The sequence below is a fragment of the Ranitomeya variabilis genome, chromosome 4 (genome assembly GCF_051348905.1).
Source record: "Ranitomeya variabilis isolate aRanVar5 chromosome 4, aRanVar5.hap1, whole genome shotgun sequence".
NCBI classification, from domain to species: domain Eukaryota; kingdom Metazoa; phylum Chordata; class Amphibia; order Anura; family Dendrobatidae; genus Ranitomeya; species Ranitomeya variabilis.
Window position 1 is genome coordinate 681,598,184 of NC_135235.1, and position 18,390 is coordinate 681,616,573.

Sequence of the window (18,390 nt, forward strand, 5' to 3'; positions counted from 1 at the left end):
ATGCAACATTTTTTCAGGAGGCCCTCCTGGACATCTTATGACAGGGGTATTGTGGAGCATCGTAATTCTTGGCAGCCCATCCACTCACAGCGTAGGCTACAACAGTTTAGGAGACCCACAGTTTAATAATGGCCCTTTAAGAAGATTAATGCCGCCTGATGCACCAGTAAACATAGGCTCTGTGACTTTAAGAGTCCCTCCTTCATAAATGAAACAAGATGGGTCTGCTTATGTGTCACACACCACATGGCCAGCTAGGGTTGTTAAATGTTACAATGACATTTCCCAGTGAATGCATGTGTAGTGGTTGAAAGCAATGTTAAAGTTGAAAAACGCTTCAAAAACGCTGCGTCTGAACTAAGCCGAAGTGGGGGAGGAAATTTTCAGTCTGGGGTTAATTATTTGGCTTTACAGGCAAGTCATTAGCCTGCAAAGGATGTACCTTGACATATTTCCCAGCAAAATCAGTTTTGGTTTAGTTTTAGTGTGCTTTTTGTGGCACCGGGAAAAATGGCATTAATCTCGGAAAAAATAGTTTAAGGCCATGTTCACACAATGCGTTTTTTACCGCGGAACCGCAGCGATTTTGCCGCTGCGGGTCCGCAGCTGTTTTCCATGCAGGGTACAGTACAATGTAACCCTATGAAAAACAGGAAACGCTGTGCACATGATCCTGAAATTCACTAAAAAATCCGCGCTGAATAGCTGCGGTAAAAAAGAAGGACCATGTCACTTCTTTGTGCAGAACTGCAGCGGTTCTGCACCCATAGACCTCCATTGTGAGGTCAAACCCGCAGTAAAACCCGCAGATCAAAAATATATCTGCGGGTTTTATTGCGGTTATGAGTGGAGAAACCGCTGCAGCAGGAAGTGCGGGGAAGCGGGCGGAAGTGCGTGGGCGGAAGTGCGTGGGAGGAGTGTGTTCCTGTATCCCGAAGAGACATGGAGGCATACCGTCGCATGGGGATCGATGTCGGCCGTTTGATAGATTTGGTATGTGTGTGTGTGTGTGTGTGTGTGTATGTGTATGTGTGTGTGTGTATGTGTGTATGTGTGTGTGTGTGTGTGTGCATGTGTGTCCCCATGCGACGCTAGTGCCACCATTGTGCTAAGTCGCCGTATGGGACTACTACTCCCATCCGGTATTAGGATGGGAGAGTTGTCCCTGTGTCCGGCGACTTAGCACAGTTGTAAAGTTACACAAAACACACACAATACACATACATGACACACAGTACATACAACATATAACACAGAGTATATACTCACCAACAGCACACTGGTAGGCGAAGCCCTCGATCCCCTAGAAAAAATCCCAAAATAAAAAATCAAATCCATACTCCCTGTCCGCAGAATCCATAAAACGAGTGTCCCACGCCGATCGGCTGCTCTCCGGCGATACACTGCCAGGAGCAAAGCTCCTAGCAGTGTATCGCGTACTGTTCCGGAGTTCAATGGCTCCGGCGTCTCGGTTAACGGCAGTACAGCTGCGTTGAACTTTCCCACGCAGCACTGCCGTTAAGCGAGAGTGCCGGGGTCAATGACCGCCGGTAAACTCGCTCGCGCATGCGCAGTACACACCGACAGGAACTATGGCTCCTGTCAGTGTGTTGCTGCAGCCGTGGAGAGCAGACATATCTCTGGATGTGTCTGTTCTCCATGGAAGATCTTCGTGGGACCCTCGATGGATTTCTGCGGACAGGGCCAGGGAGTATGAATTTGTTTTTTTATTTTGCGTCTTTTTCAGGTCGAGGGTCTTCAGGACGGATTGAGCGTACAATAAAATATGGTCAAAAAGTGGGTGTCTTTATTTCATTAAAATAATTTTTTTCTAGTGTTTGTGGGTTTTTTTTAAACCCTTTCATTGGATTAATAATGGATAGGCGTCTTATTGACGCCTCTCCATTATTAACCGGGCTTAATGCCACCTTACAATAGCAAGGTGGCATTAACCCCTCATTACCCCATATCCCACCGCTACAGGGAGTGGGAAGAGAGGGGCTAAGTGCCGGAATTGGCACATCATTTTGATGCGCCTTTTCTGGGGCGGCTGCGGGCTTATATTTGTAGCCGGGGGGGGGGCAAATATCCATGGCTGTTGTGAATTTGCTTTTTGCTCCCTCTAGTGGTTACTAGTTTTTTGACTCTGGTTTTTCTGTCATTCCTTTTATCCGCACCTGGGTCGTTACTTAGGGGTGTTGCTATATAAGCTCCCTGGACCTTCAGTTCAATGCCTGGCAACTTAGTTATCAGAGCTAGTCTGCTGTGCTCTTGTCTACTGATCCTGGTTCCAGTTATATCAGCTAAGTCTGCCTTTTGCTTTTTGCTATTTGTTTTGGTTTTGTATTTTTGTCCAGCTTGTTCCAAATCTATATCCTGACCTTTGCTGGAAGCTCTAGGGGGGCTGGTGTTCTCCCCCCGGACCGTTAGACGGTTCGGGGGTTCTTGAATTTCCAGTGTGGATTTTAATAGGGTTTTTGTTGACCATATAAGTTACCTTTCTTTATTCTGCTATCAGTAAGCGGGCCTCTCTGTGCTAAACCTGGTTCATTTCTGTGTTTGTCATTTCCTCTTACCTCACCGTCATTATTTGTGGGGGGCTTCTATCCAGCTTTGGGGTCCCCTTCTCTGGAGGCAAGAAAGGTCTTTGTTTTCCTCTACTAGGGGTAGCTAGATTCTCCGGCTGGCGCGTGTCATCTAGAATCAACGTAGGAATGATCCCCGGCTACTTCTAGTGTTGGCGTTAGGAGTAGATATATGGTCAACCCAGTTACCACTGCCCTATGAGCTGGATTTTTGTATTCTGCAGATTTCCACGTTCCTCTGAGACCCTCGCCATTGGGGTCATAACAGTTTGCCAGGCCAGTATTAAATGTTTAATGCATTGCAGAAGAGGGATTATAAGAAAGAAGATTCTGAGTTTTTTTTTTTTCTTCTTCCCCTTTACCTCAGAGTGGCTATGCTTGCTGCAGACATGAATGTCCAGACCTTGATTACAAGTGTGGACCAGCTGGCTACTCGTGTGCAGGGCATACAAGACTATGTTATCAGAAATCCTAGGTCAGAACCTAAAATACCGATTCCTGAACTGTTTTCCGGAGACAGGTTTAAGTTTAGGAATTTCGTGAATAATTGTAAATTGTTTTTGTCCCTGAGACCCTGTTCATCTGGAGATTCTGCTCAGCAAGTAAAAATTGTTATTTCGTTCTTACGGGGCGACCCTCAGGATTGGGCTTTTTCGCTGGCGCCAGGAGATCCGGCATTGGCTGATCTTGATGCGTTTTTTCTGGCGCTCGGTTTACTTTATGAGGAACCCAATCTTGAGATTCAGGCAGAAAAGGCCTTGCTGGCTATGTCTCAGGGGCAGGACGAGGCTGAAGTGTATTGCCAAAAATTTCGGAAATGGTCCGTGCTGACACATTGGAACGAGTGTGCACTGGCCGCTAATTTTAGAAATGGCCTTTCTGAAGCCATTAAGAATGTTATGGTGGGTTTTCCCATTCCCACAGGTCTGAATGATACTATGGCACTGGCTATTCAAATTGACCGGCGGTTGCGGGAGCGCAAAACCGCAAATTCCCTCATGGTGTTGTCTGAACAGACACCTGATTTAATGCAATGTGATAGAATCCTGACTAGAAATGAGCGGAAAATTCATAGACGCCGGAATGGCTTGTGCTACTACTGTGGTGATTCTACACATGTTATCTCAGCATGCTCTAAACGTATAGCTAAGGTTGTTAGTCCTGTCACCGTTGGTAATTTGCAACCTAAATTTATTCTGTCTGTAACTTTGATTTGCTCACTGTCATCTTATCCTGTCATGGCGTTTGTAGATTCAGGTGCTGCCCTGAGTCTCATGGATCTCTCATTTGCTAAGCGCTGTGGTTTTACTCTTGAACCATTAGAAAATCCTATTCCTCTTAGGGGTATTGATGCTACACCATTGGCAGCAAATAAACCGCAGTATTGGACACAGGTTACCATGTGCATGACTCCTGAACACCGCGAGGTGATACGTTTCCTGGTTTTACATAAAATGCATGATTTGGTTGTTTTAGGGCTGCCATGGTTACAGACCCATAATCCAGTCCTGGACTGGAAGGCTATGTCAGTCTCAAGTTGGGGCTGTCGTGGTATTCATGGGGATTCCCTGCCTGTGTCTATTGCTTCTTCTACGCCTTCGGAAGTTCCGGAGTATTTGTCTGATTATCAGGATGTCTTCAGTGAGTCTGAGTCCAGTGCACTGCCTCCTCATAGGGACTGTGACTGTGCTATAGATTTGATCCCAGGCAGTAAATTTCCTAAGGGAAGACTGTTTAATCTGTCGGTACCTGAACATACCGCTATGCGTTCATATATCAAGGAGTCTCTGGAGAAAGGACATATTCGTCCGTCTTCTTCCCCTCTTGGTGCGGGATTCTTTTTTGTGGCAAAAAAGGACGGATCTTTGAGACCTTGTATTGATTATCGACTTTTAAATAAGATCACTGTCAAATTTCAGTATCCTTTACCGCTGTTGTCTGACTTGTTTGCCCGGATTAAGGGTGCCAAGTGGTTCACCAAGATAGACCTTCGTGGTGCGTACAACCTTGTGCGCATTAAGCAAGGTGATGAATGGAAAACCGCATTCAATACGCCCGAAGGTCATTTTGAGTACTTGGTGATGCCTTTTGGGCTCTCCAATGCGCCTTCAGTTTTTCAGTCCTTTATGCATGACATTTTCCGGAAGTATCTGGATAAATTTTTGATTGTTTATCTGGATGATATTTTGGTTTTTTCTGACAATTGGGATTCGCATGTGGAGCAGGTCAGGTTGGTCTTTAAAATTTTGCGTGAAAATTCTTTGTTTGTCAAGGGCTCAAAGTGTCTCTTTGGTGTGCAGAAGGTTCCCTTTTTGGGGTTCATTTTTTCCCCTTCTGCTGTGGAGATGGACCCAGTCAAGGTCCGAGCTATTCTTGATTGGACTCAGCCCTCGTCAGTTAAGAGTCTTCAGAAGTTCTTGGGCTTCGCTAACTTCTACCGTCGTTTTATCGCTAATTTTTCTAGCATTGTGAAACCTTTGACGGATATGACCAAGAAGGGCTCCGATGTAGCTAACTGGGCTCCTGCTGCCGTGGAGGCTTTCCAGGAGTTGAAACGCCGGTTTACTTCGGCGCCTGTTTTGTGCCAGCCTGACGTCTCACTTCCCTTTCAGGTTGAGGTGGATGCTTCGGAGATTGGGGCAGGGGCCGTTTTGTCGCAGAGAGGCCCTGGTTGCTCTGTTATGAAACCTTGTGCCTTTTTCTCTAGGAAGTTTTCGCCTGCCGAGCGAAATTATGATGTGGGCAATCGGGAGTTGTTGGCCATGAAATGGGCATTTGAGGAGTGGCGTCATTGGCTCGAGGGTGCTAAGCATCGTGTGGTGGTCTTGACTGATCACAAAAATCTGATGTATCTCGAGTCTGCTAAACGCCTTAATCCGAGACAGGCCCGCTGGTCATTGTTTTTCTCCCGCTTTGATTTTGTTGTCTCGTATTTACCAGGTTCAAAGAATGTGAAGGCCGATGCTCTTTCTAGGAGCTTTGTGCCTGATGCTCCTGGAGTCGCTGATCCTGTTGGTATTCTTAAAGATGGAGTTATCTTGTCAGCTATTTCTCCGGATCTGCGACGTGTGTTGCAGAGATTTCAGGCTGATAGGCCTGAGTCTTGTCCACCTGACAGACTGTTTGTCCCGGATAAGTGGACCAGCAGAGTCATTTCCGAGGTTCATTCCTCGGTGTTGGCAGGTCACCCGGGAATTTTTGGCACCAGAGATCTGGTGGCCAGGTCCTTTTGGTGGCCTTCCTTGTCAAGGGATGTGCGGTCATTTGTGCAGTCCTGTGGGACTTGTGCTCGAGCTAAGCCTTGCTGTTCTCGTGCCAGCGGTTTGCTCTTGCCCTTGCCTGTCCCGAAGAGACCTTGGACACATATCTCCATGGATTTCATTTCTGATCTTCCGCTATCTCAGGGCATGTCTGTTATCTGGGTGATATGTGATCGCTTCTCCAAGATGGTCCATTTGGTTCCTTTGCCTAAGCTGCCTTCCTCTTCCGATCTGGTTCCTGTGTTTTTCCAGAACGTGGTTCGTTTGCACGGCATCCTTGAGAATATTGTGTCAGACAGAGGATCCCAGTTCGTTTCCAGGTTCTGGCGATCCTTTTGTAGTAGGATGGGCATTGATTTGTCGTTTTCGTCTGCTTTCCATCCTCAGACTAATTGACAGACGGAGCGAACCAATCAGACTTTGGAGGCTTATTTGAGGTGTTTTGTCTCTGCTGATCAGGACGATTGGGTGACATTCTTGCCGTTGGCTGAGTTTGCCCTTAATAATCGGGCTAGTTCCGCCACCTTGGTTTCGCCTTTTTTCTGCAACTCTGGTTTCCATCCTCGCTTTTCTTCGGGTCATGTGGAGCCTTCTGACTGTCCTGGGGTGGATTCTGTGGTGGATAGGTTGCAGCAGATCTGGAATCATGTGGTGGACAACTTGAAGTTGTCACAGGAGAAGGCTCAGCGCTTTGCCAACCGCCTCCGCGGTGTGGGTCCCCGACTACGCGTTGGGGATTTGGTATGGCTTTCTTCCCGCTTTGTTCCTATGAAGGTCTCCTCTCCCAAATTTAAACCTCGTTTTATTGGGCCTTACAAGATATTGGAAATCCTTAATCCTGTATCTTTTCGTCTGGATCTTCCTGTGTCGTTTGCTATTCACAATGTATTTCATAGGTCCTTGTTGCGGCGGTACATTGTGCCTGTAGTTCCTTCTGCTGAGCCTCCTGCTCCGGTGTTGGTTGAGGGCGAGTTGGAGTACGTGGTGGAGAAGATCTTGGATTCTCGCCTCTCCAGGCGGAGGCTTCAGTACCTGGTCAAGTGGAAGGGCTATGGTCAGGAGGATAATTCCTGGGTGGTCGCCTCTGATGTTCATGCGGCCGATTTAGTTCGTGCCTTTCATGCCGCTCATCCTGATCGCCCTGGTGGTCGTGGTGAGGGTTCGGTGACCCCTCACTAAGGGGGGGGTACTGTTGTGAATTTGCTTTTTGCTCCCTCTAGTGGTTACTAGTTTTTTGACTCTGGTTTTTCTGTCATTCCTTTTATCCGCACCTGGGTCGTTACTTAGGGGTGTTGCTATATAAGCTCCCTGGACCTTCAGTTCAATGCCTGGCAACTTAGTTATCAGAGCTAGTCTGCTGTGCTCTTGTCTACTGATCCTGGTTCCAGTTATATCAGCTAAGTCTGCCTTTTGCTTTTTGCTATTTGTTTTGGTTTTGTATTTTTGTCCAGCTTGTTCCAAATCTATATCCTGACCTTTGCTGGAAGCTCTAGGGGGGCTGGTGTTCTCCCCCCGGACCGTTAGACGGTTCGGGGGTTCTTGAATTTCCAGTGTGGATTTTAATAGGGTTTTTGTTGACCATATAAGTTACCTTTCTTTATTCTGCTATCAGTAAGCGGGCCTCTCTGTGCTAAACCTGGTTCATTTCTGTGTTTGTCATTTCCTCTTACCTCACCGTCATTATTTGTGGGGGGCTTCTATCCAGCTTTGGGGTCCCCTTCTCTGGAGGCAAGAAAGGTCTTTGTTTTCCTCTACTAGGGGTAGCTAGATTCTCCGGCTGGCGCGTGTCATCTAGAATCAACGTAGGAATGATCCCCGGCTACTTCTAGTGTTGGCGTTAGGAGTAGATATATGGTCAACCCAGTTACCACTGCCCTATGAGCTGGATTTTTGTATTCTGCAGATTTCCACGTTCCTCTGAGACCCTCGCCATTGGGGTCATAACACATGGCCCCTTTCCTAGGCTATGAATATAAGCCCACGGCTGTCTGCGTAGCCTTTCTGGCCTAAAAATATAGGGGGACCCCAACACTTTTTTTTGGGGGGGGCTCTCCCTTTATTTCTGAGCCAGAAAGGCTACGCAGACAGCTGTGGGCTTCATATTCATGGCCTGGGAACAGCCATGGGTATTTTAACCCCTTCCCAGGCCACAAATATTGGCCCGCAGCAGTCTGCCTAGCCTTTCTGGCCTAAAAATATAGGGGGACCCTATGTCATTTTTTTTTTTTTTGGGGGGGGGGTCCCCCTATATTTTTTTTGATCATTTTAACAGCATTAATTTTAATAGCATTAATAATGGATAAGCGTCTTATTGACGCCTCTCCATTATTAACCGGGATTAATGCCACCTTACAATAGCAAAAATACGTGCAACTGAAATACGTGGCACTTAAATACGTGATACGTGGCACTTAAATACGTGATACGTGGCACTTAAATACGTGGCACTGAAATACGTGGCACTGGAATACGTGATACGTGGCACTTAAATACGTTGCACTTAAATACGTGGCACTGAAATACGTGGCACTGAAATACGTGATACGTGGCACTGAAATACGTGGCACTGGAATACGTGATACGTGGCACTTAAATACGTTGCACTTAAATACGTGGCACTGAAATACGTGGCACTGAAATACGTGATACGTGGCACTGAAATACGTGGCACTGAAATACATGGCACTGAAATACGTGATACGTGGCACTTAAACACGTGGCACTGAAATACGTGAGACGTGGCACTGAAATACGTGGCACTGAAATACGTGATACGTGGCACTGAAATACGTGGCACTGAAATACGTGGCACTGAAATACGTGGCACTGGAATACGTGATACGTGGCACTTAAATACGTGGCACTTAAATACGTGGCACTGAAATACGTGGCACTGAAATACGTGATACGTGGCACTGAAATACGTGGCACTGAAATACGTGGCACTGAAATACGTGGCACTGAAATACGTGATACCTGGCACTGAATTACGTGGCACTGAAATACGTGATACGTGGCACTGAAATACGTGGCACTGAAATACGTGGCACTGGAATACGTGATACGTGGCACTGAAATACGTGGCACTGAAATACGTGGCACTGAAATACGTGGCACTGAAATACGTGGCACTGAAATACGTGATACCTGGCACTGAATTACGTGGCACTGAAATACGTGATACGTGGCACTGAAATACGTGGCACTGAAATACGTGGCACTGAAATACGTGGCACTGGAATACGTGGCACTGGACTACGTGATACGTGGCACTTAAACACGTGGCACTTAAATACGTGGCACTGAAATACGTGATACGTGGCACTTAAATACGTGGCACTGAAATACGTGGCACTGAAATACGTGGCACTGAAATACGTGATACGTGGCACTGAAATACGTGGCACTGAAATACGTGGCACTGGAATACGTGATACGTGGCACTGAAATACGTGGCACTGAAATACGTGGCACTGAAATACGTGGCACTGAAATACGTGATACCTGGCACTGAATTACGTGGCACTGAAATACGTGATACGTGGCACTGAAATACGTGGCACTGAAATACGTGGCACTGAAATACGTGGCACTGGAATACGTGGCACTGGACTACGTGATACGTGGCACTTAAACACGTGGCACTTAAATACGTGGCACTGAAATACGTGATACGTGGCACTTAAATACGTGGCACTGAAATACGTGGCACTGAAATACGTGGCACTGAAATACGTGATACGTGGCACTGAAATACGTGGCACTGAAATACGTGATACGTGGCACTTAAATACGTTGCACTTAAATACGTGGCACTGAAATACGTGATACGTGGCACTAAGTCTACGTTCACATTTGCGGTCTGCGCAGCAGCGTCGGGCGCCGCAGCGTCGCCGCATGCGTCATGCGCCCCTATATTTAACATGGGGGCGCATGGACATGCGTTGCACTTGCGTTTTGCGACGCATGCGTCACTGCGGCGCACGCGTCCGGGCGCAGAGGACGCAGCAAGTTGCATTTTTGCTGCGTCCAAAATCAACCAAAAAAAGGACGCATGCGTCGCAAAACGCAGCGTTGTGCATGCGTTTTGCTGCGTTTTTGTTTGCGTTGTGCGTTGCGTCGCCGACGCTGCGGCGCACAACGCAAATGTGAACGTAGCCTTAAATACGTGGCACTTAAATAGCTGGATAGAGCTGGATCCGCGGGCTGTGATCTGGCCTACGCTCAGCACTCTGCGGAGCGCTGTCATTCAAAACACGTCCACTCATTTTGGTGTTTAGTCCCAAAATGGAGGATGGAAGAAGAAAAGGGTTGGACAAGGAAATGACATCATTTCTTTTTTTTTTTTTTCCCCACTGCAGTTAAAGCTTTATTTGTGTCAAAGACAATCTGCAGAGAAAACTGCATAAAAAAACGCACTAAAAACCGCATCAAAAAACGCACCAAAAACGCACCAAAACGCACCAAAAACCGCACCTGCGTTTTCTGCCAAGAGCTGCGGTTTTTAGTGCAGAAAAACAGCAGGGAAATCAGGAACGTGTGAACATGGCCTAAAGCTGTGGACTAGGAGTCAGGAATGCTTCCAGGGGCGATCCCTGTGATGTCCCTGTGTCATTTGAGCAGTGTTTCTATCATTTTCAGACGTTTTTAGACCTTAAAAGGACCCCCGGGGGGATCGCGGTAAAAACACTCGGGTCTCCCATAGACTTACATTGGGCTTGTTGTTCTGGCCGAGTACCCGAGTATTCCATTCTGCTCGAGCAACGAGCACCGGAGCATTTTAGTGCTCGCTCATCACTACTCAGGACACGCTGAATCAGGTAACATTACTGGCAGAAAGCAGCTCAGGACATGCTAAATCAGGTAACATTACAGGTAGAAAGCAGCTCAGGACATACTGAATCAGGTAACATTACAGGCAGAAAGCAGCTCAGGACATGATGAATCAGGTAACATTACAGGCTGAAAGCAGCTCCAGACATGCTGAATCAGGTAACATTACAGGCTGAAAGCAGCTCCCAAAACCATCATTGATTGTGGATTCTTCACACTAGACCTTTGAAATCGAGGACCCAGAGTCTGGAGGAAGAGTAGAGAGACAGACAATCCAAGCTGTTTGAGGTCTAGTGTGAAGTTTCCACAATCAGTGATGGTTTGGGGAGCCATGTCTTCTGCTGGTGTAGGTACACTGTGTTTTATCAAGACGAAAGTCAGCGCTGTCATCTACCAGGAAATTTTAGAGCACTTCATGCTTCCCTCTGCCGACAAGCTTTTTGGAGATGAAAATTTCATTCTCCAGTAGGACTTGGCACCTGTCCACACTGCCAAAAATACCAATACCTGGTTTAAAAACAACAGCATCACTGTGCTTGATTGACCAGCAAACTCACCTCACCTTAACCACATAGATAATCTATGGTGTATTGTCAAGAGGAAGATGAGAGACACCAGACCCAACAATGCAGACGAGCTGAATGCTGATTTCAAAGCAACCTGGGCTTTCATAACACCTCAGCAGTGCCACAGACTGATCGCCTCCATGCCACGCTGCATTGATGCAGTTATTGATGCAAAAGGAGCCCAGGCCAAGTATTGAGTGGATTTACTGAATATACATTTCAGTTGGCCAACATTTCGGATGTTAAAATGATTTTTTCAAGCTGATTGTAGTGAAATATGTATAGGTATATATGTGTGACCAGCAGTAATTTAACATCTGTCCTGAGACTGCAGGTCTCACAGGGGGTCACAGCATATGTTATCCTGACAAGGCAGTCTACTGTCTCCAATCTTGCCAGGGGATCTTGCTAAGATTCAAGAAGGGGAAACGTTTCACACCTTCGGCTCTTTTGAATAAAGATATCAATTACAGCCTGACACTATCTGTGGGAAACTTTACACAGGGAATTTCAGAGGAAGTAATTTATTTTATTGGTTGAGTGTTCACGGCCCAGTAACAAACAAGCAATTATAAATATTAACATGAGGGGCTGGTCCAGAAATTTGACCTCCAGGGTGACTCTATAAATTAGACCTACACACAAAGGGGGGTCCACAGATTGAGAGCAGCCAAGCTGATGTGTTCCATTCCATATTCGTCCCCCCTCAGGGAGCAGAAAGCAGACTACAAAGTTAGATATTTCTGTACGTTTTCTCCCGTTTATTTTTATAACTGTTTTTGCATATTTGTATGTCTTCTTATTACCATATTTTTATACCCTTTTTATTGTAAGCACTGTACCTTTTTGTATTAGAGCATAGAACATTAACAAGTTGAACCTTGCATGTTCTAAAGAATCCATAGCCTTAAACTGTGTGAGCCATATGATTGGCAGACAGTAGTAGTAATATTTCCGAGACTCATGACCCGTGTGTTCGTTGAGTGGTGGCAGCGTGTATGAGCGGGTGTGTGGCCTGGGTCGATGTGTTATTTATGCTTTCATTACAGCATAGGACAGAGGTTGAATGCTGGACTGAGAGGGGGGAGATAGATTAACCCTTGCAGGCGCAACCTCAAGTCGCGTGCTGAGAAGTGGGTACGTGACACTGATGTTATAAAGTATTCTAATTTACTGAGATAATGACTTTTTGGTTTTCATTGGCTGTAAGCCATAATCATCAAATTAACAGAAATAAACACTTGAAATAGATAATTCTGTTTGTAATGACTCTATCTAATATATGAGTTTCACTTTTTGTATTGAAGAACTGAAATAAATTAACTTTTTTATGATATTCTAATTTTGTGAGATGCACCTGTATATAGAAGCATAAAGATATACAGATTACCTTGAAGAATATAACAGTGGGATAGCAGGAGATCCCCAGCCCACCCTAACGTGCGTTTCGGAGGTGACTCCTCAGGGGGCGTGACATTAATGTGTAGTTCACGTGTGTGTGTGTATATATATATATATATATATATATGTATATACACATACATAAATACACACACATGTGGTTGGAAGTATAATTACTAGCATAGTGTCACGTTGCCACAGTGGCGCCAGCCAACTCGCTTAATGCTCAGCCAGCCAACACCAAAAACACGTGGGGCTCCATGTGATCAGGTTCCGGATGCATCGTGGAAGAGAAGTGAAAAGGCAACGCATGCGCAATGGTATTGTGGCGCCCCTAGGGGTATTTGCCACAAAAATAGTTATTGACACCAAATACAAATACTAAAATAGCAAGACTGCACTACCATCTCCGGCCAGAAGGGGGAGCTCCAGAGACTCCCCTTGATCTATTCTGGTCTGAGAAAAGGACTGGCAGTTGGGTTGAGGAGCTGAAAGTGAGAGGTCGTATAACTGAACTCCTAACAGCCCTATGACGGATTATAGGCCCGTAATACCCATAGTAGGAAAAGAGGAATAGAGAAAAAGGACATTGTGAGAACCGGGTAGCAATAACCTCTACCCAGAATAGGCGCAGAGACGGATACCGGATCCGTGGCTATATTCATTATATATAATACAGCAACCGGAAGGAAGTGAGGTGATATCAGCTTCACCAGGGTAAGACGCAGCAACAGACACAGAGTTCAGCGGTACTCCCAGAGGGGGTAAGCCGACAAAAAAGGACTCGGGTTGTCCGTCGAACCAGAGCACAGAAGAGACAGATTGGGTCGGCAGCCAGTTCACAAACAGCAGCAGGGCCATACAGAAACTGCGCATAATAAGAGGTGGAAATCTTGACAGGGTCAAAGTAATTCAGAGTTCTTATACAGACTCCGGTGACAGTGTTGGTCACAAATGCCTTTTTGTTGAAGTAAACTGCTTAAACGTTTCAGCGCCTCAGTCTTTCATTTGGACAATAGCCATCGATCCAGGATCGGGGTCATCACAGCTGAGAGGACCTGCTGCTGATCAAGTAAGTGTCTGTTCCTTCATGATATCCCTTACACTGTGCATCGCCTGAGGCCACAGCACCGGGTCAAGCCACTAGTGACATCCCCCTCAAGAGACGGACCTCTTTGATCTGGTGCTGGGTACCTCGGTCTCCTGGGCGTCACAGTATAGAAGAACAAACGGCCATTTAAAGTATTGGCAATAGTGAACGCAGGTCAAGTAACACTTCTGATAGCAGCCGGGCGATCACAAGAAGGGCACAAAAGTAAGATTCTCATTAAGACCCTAAGGTTGAAGGGTACAAATCCACCGCGTCTCCATTAGAGCTAAACGCTTAGACAGCTTGCCACCTCTAATGTTGATGTTTAGAGCACCAATACCGCGTACTCACAACAATGTACCATCACATTGGAGGAAATTTTTTAAATGGCGCATTATTGTTTTGAGGGTCGAAGTGTCCATGTGGGTAGCGGCAGCCTGAAAGCCCAATACATGCTCTCTTATGCGGACTTTTTGTTGCCGTGAGGTCAAGCCAAATGATACGAGTCCGCATGGACAGGTTGCACAGTATATCACATACCTTGTGGTACATGAGATGCTTCACTTGATCTTAAAAGTCTTTGTGCCACTAGAGTTCGTAAAAGAGTTAGAGCGTTCTACATTGGGATAGGCTATACATCGGCCACATGGAACACAACCACCCCCATGTGGGAAGCTGTCCAAAAAGGTTGTCGTTTGTTGTCCAGTATAGTGGCTCTGGGTAAGATAATCCCGCAAATTTCTAGCACGTCTATAGGTGATAGAAGCTCTATCAGGAAGAAACTTGCTAATAACGGGATCAACTTTCAAAATTGGCCATGCTTTTTCCAATGCTAAACTCACACTATCAGAATAAGAACAATAGGGTGTAATGAATCTCAATTGTCCATCATTTTTTGATTTAACATGGGACCTAGTTTTATAGAGCAGGTCATTATTGGAAGAAAATTTAGCCCTGTCATAGGCTTTTTTAATTGTACGCCTGCTGTATCCACATGCCAAAAAACGTGCCTTTAGTTCCTCAGCCCTAATCTCAAAGTCACTGTCAGTAGAACAGATGTGATGCAGGCGGAAGAACTGCCCAATAGGGATTGACTTAATCATATGCTTCGGATGCCATGAGGAGGCATGGAGGAGTGTGTTTGTTGCCGTAGTTTTCCTAAAGATATCTGTTTGTATATTACCCATAGGATCCCTTTTAACTGTAACATCTAGGAAATTGATTTTGTCAAAACTCCATACAAATGTGAGATGTATGTTAAGGTTGTTGCTGTTCAGGGTAGAAATAAAATATTGAAGGTCGGTGGGTGTGCCCTTTCAGACAAAGAAGATGTTGTCAATGTACCACATCCAAAAAGGGACGCGGTCCATTGGCCCTGTTGGTTTGACAGGAACAGGTCCCTCTACCACAGCCCCAGGAACAGATTAGTATAGGACAGCACGATGGCCGCTCCCATGGCTGTCCCCTGGAGCTGTAGGTAGAAGGACATCTTGAGTGCAAAAAAATTATGAGTGAGGTGAACTCCAGTAGCTCCAGCAGGAGTTCCCTCAAACCCAAAGATAGTGAAGATGTCCCAAGATAATATCATACAGACGCAATACCTTCATGGTGTTTAATATCTGTATAGAGGGATTCTACGTCTGCTGAAACCAGTAGAGTATCACCCTCCAAACACAAAGCATCGACCTTACGTAAAAATTCACCTCTGTCCCTCAAGAAGGTCGGAAGGTAGGCAACTAAGGGTTGGAGGTGGAAATCAATCCACCTATTAACATGCTCTAAGAAGTTCCCCCTACCTAAAATGATCGGTCGGCCAGGTGGTGTCGTGATATTCTTATGAATTTTAGGAAGAAGATATCAGGTAGCTATAGTTGGGTGAGTGCTGAAGCCGGATCTATGGTGCTAACATCATTCTTAAACGGGCCATTCGGGTTGATGTTTATATGTACAGGTTCACATGGCCTTTTTTTTTCTAACTGCACTTTTCTGGTTACAAGGAATGACTTAAACTCAACAACTATATTGAAACCATCTGCGTGCTAGACATGAAAGTACTTACACAGCTGAAATTTCTGCTCTGAACATAACCTCTGTATGGACTTGCTCTTTGTAGCTTTTTAATGTCTATTTGTGTCTGTTCAGTGAGACCATGATTAAGGACTTGTCACAGGCCCGAAACATGTTGGTTCTACATGTCCACTGGCTAATTTGACTGCATGTAACTGCTCTTTTATATTTTTAAACTGTTCTTCAATAAAATGGAAGTTTTATAATACAAGACCTCTGAAGGTGCAGCGGATTCTTCATCGCTGGGTCATACACATTTTTTTGGATTTCCATGCATTTTATATGTCATCATAATATGTAATTAGTTATGTATTATCACATATATATGTGTGTATGTTTCCATCTTTGCAGATATGCATGTAATACTTTCCATATAAGGGCATGCTGTTTTTAACTTATACACTTATCCTCTGATAGGATTTGCATGAGGTGGCTTATATATGGATTCATTCTGTCAGTTGCAGAAAATATGACTATACGCATTAGAATTTTGATTGTCATGAATATTTTCCTACATTGGTGTCATTATGATTATATTGACTATCATGTTTATTGACCTGCTATGTGCATTTACTATTCTATCTGTCATCTATTTTCTAGGATATATCTACTTTTGTATATTACTATTATAATAGCTTCAAGTACACACTCACAGCCGCAAGACAAACTTACTTCTCATCTCTCATATCCTCCCTGTCTCACAACCCTAAACAGCTTTTCAACACTTTCAATTCACTACTCTGTCCCCAGCATTTCCTCCTTCCCCTCTCATTTCAGCTGAAGACTTTGCCGCTTTCTTTAAACAGAAGATCGATACGATCAGAGAAAGCTTTGGCCCATAGCGCCCAATGCCCCTCTTAGCTGCTCAACTTTGTTCCTCCAAAACCAGCTTCTCCACCATGACAGAAGATCAGCTCTCCACCCTCCTGTCAAGATCACACCTCACCACTTGCACGCTTGACCCGCTCCCATCCCACCTCATCCCTAACCTTGCCATAGTCTTCATCCCAACCCTAACACACCCCTTCAACCTCTCACTCACAACTGGTGTCTTCCCCTCATCCTTCAAACATGCCAAGATTACACCCATCCGCAAAAAGCTCTCCCTCGAATCATCCTCTGTGTCTAGCTATCGCCCGAAATCTCTTCTACCTTATGCCTCAAAACTACTGGAACAGCATGTCCATCTTGAACTGTCCTCCCACCTCTCCTCCTACTCCCTGTTTGACCGGTTACAATCTGGCTTCCAACCCCATCACTCAACTGAAACTGCCCTAACTAAAGTCACCAATGACCTACTAACCGCCAAGAGCAAGCGACACTACTCTGTCCTCCTCCTCCTGGACCTGTATTCTGCCTTTGACACTGTGGACCACTCCCTCTTGCTACAGATTCTCTCATCTCTTGGCATCACAGACTTGGCCCTATCCAGGATCTCATCATATCTAACAGACCGAACATTCAGTATCTCCCTCTCACACACCACCTCCTCACCTCGCCCCTTGTCTGTCGGTGTTCCTCAAGTCTCAGTTCTAGGACCCCTACTCTTCTCCATCTTCGGCCTGTGACAGCTCATAGAATCCCATGGTTTGCGGTATCATCTCTACGCCGATGACACGCAGATCTACCTATCCGATCCTGACCTCACCTCCTTACTCACCAAAATCCCATACTATCTGTCTGCTATTTCAGCCTTCTTTTCTGCTCGCTTTCTAAAACTGAACATGGACAAAACAGAATTCATCATCTTTCCCCCATCTCACTCTACCGCTCCACCAGACCTATCCATCAATGTCAATGGCTGCTCACTTTCCCCAGTCCCGCATGCTCGGTGCCTCAGGGTGATCCCCGACTCTGCCCTCTCTTTCAAGCCACTTATCGAAGCCCTTGCCGCCTCCTGCCATCTCAAACTTAAAAATATTTCCCGGATCCGTGCATTCCTTGACCACGAAACCAAAAAAAACACTAGTGCATGCCCTTATCATCTCCCGCCTTGACTACTGCAACCTCCTACTCTCTGGCCTCCCCTCTAGCACTCTGGCACCACTCCAATCCATCCTACAATCTGCTGCCCGACTAATCTACCTGTCTCCCTGCTACTCCCCTGGGTCTCCCCTATGCCAAGCCCTTCACTGGCTTCCTGTCATCCAGAGATTACAGTTCAAAACCCTTACTATGACATACAAAGCCATCCACAACCAGTCTCTTCCATACATCTGTGACAAGGTTTCCCAGTACTTACCTACACGCAACCTTCGATCCTCACAATATCTCCTTCTCTACTCCCCTCATATCTCTTCTTCCCACAACTGCATCCAAGACTTCTCCCGTGCTTTCCCCATACTCTGGAACTCTCTACCCCAACACATCAGCCTCTCGCCTACTCTCGCCTATGATGAGAATGCACCCCATGACCCCGGCATTAGAGTCGGACGTGGCCATGATGGCTTTGGATGGTGAAGCCAGGGACTCTGATGCTTCGACCCCCTCGGACCTGGGACACTTTTGTAAAAGTACTCCAGATACTGGAGGAGACTCTTGGGGACCCCAGGGACGTAGGAGATTTGTGCATGCTTCTGTTCTGTCAG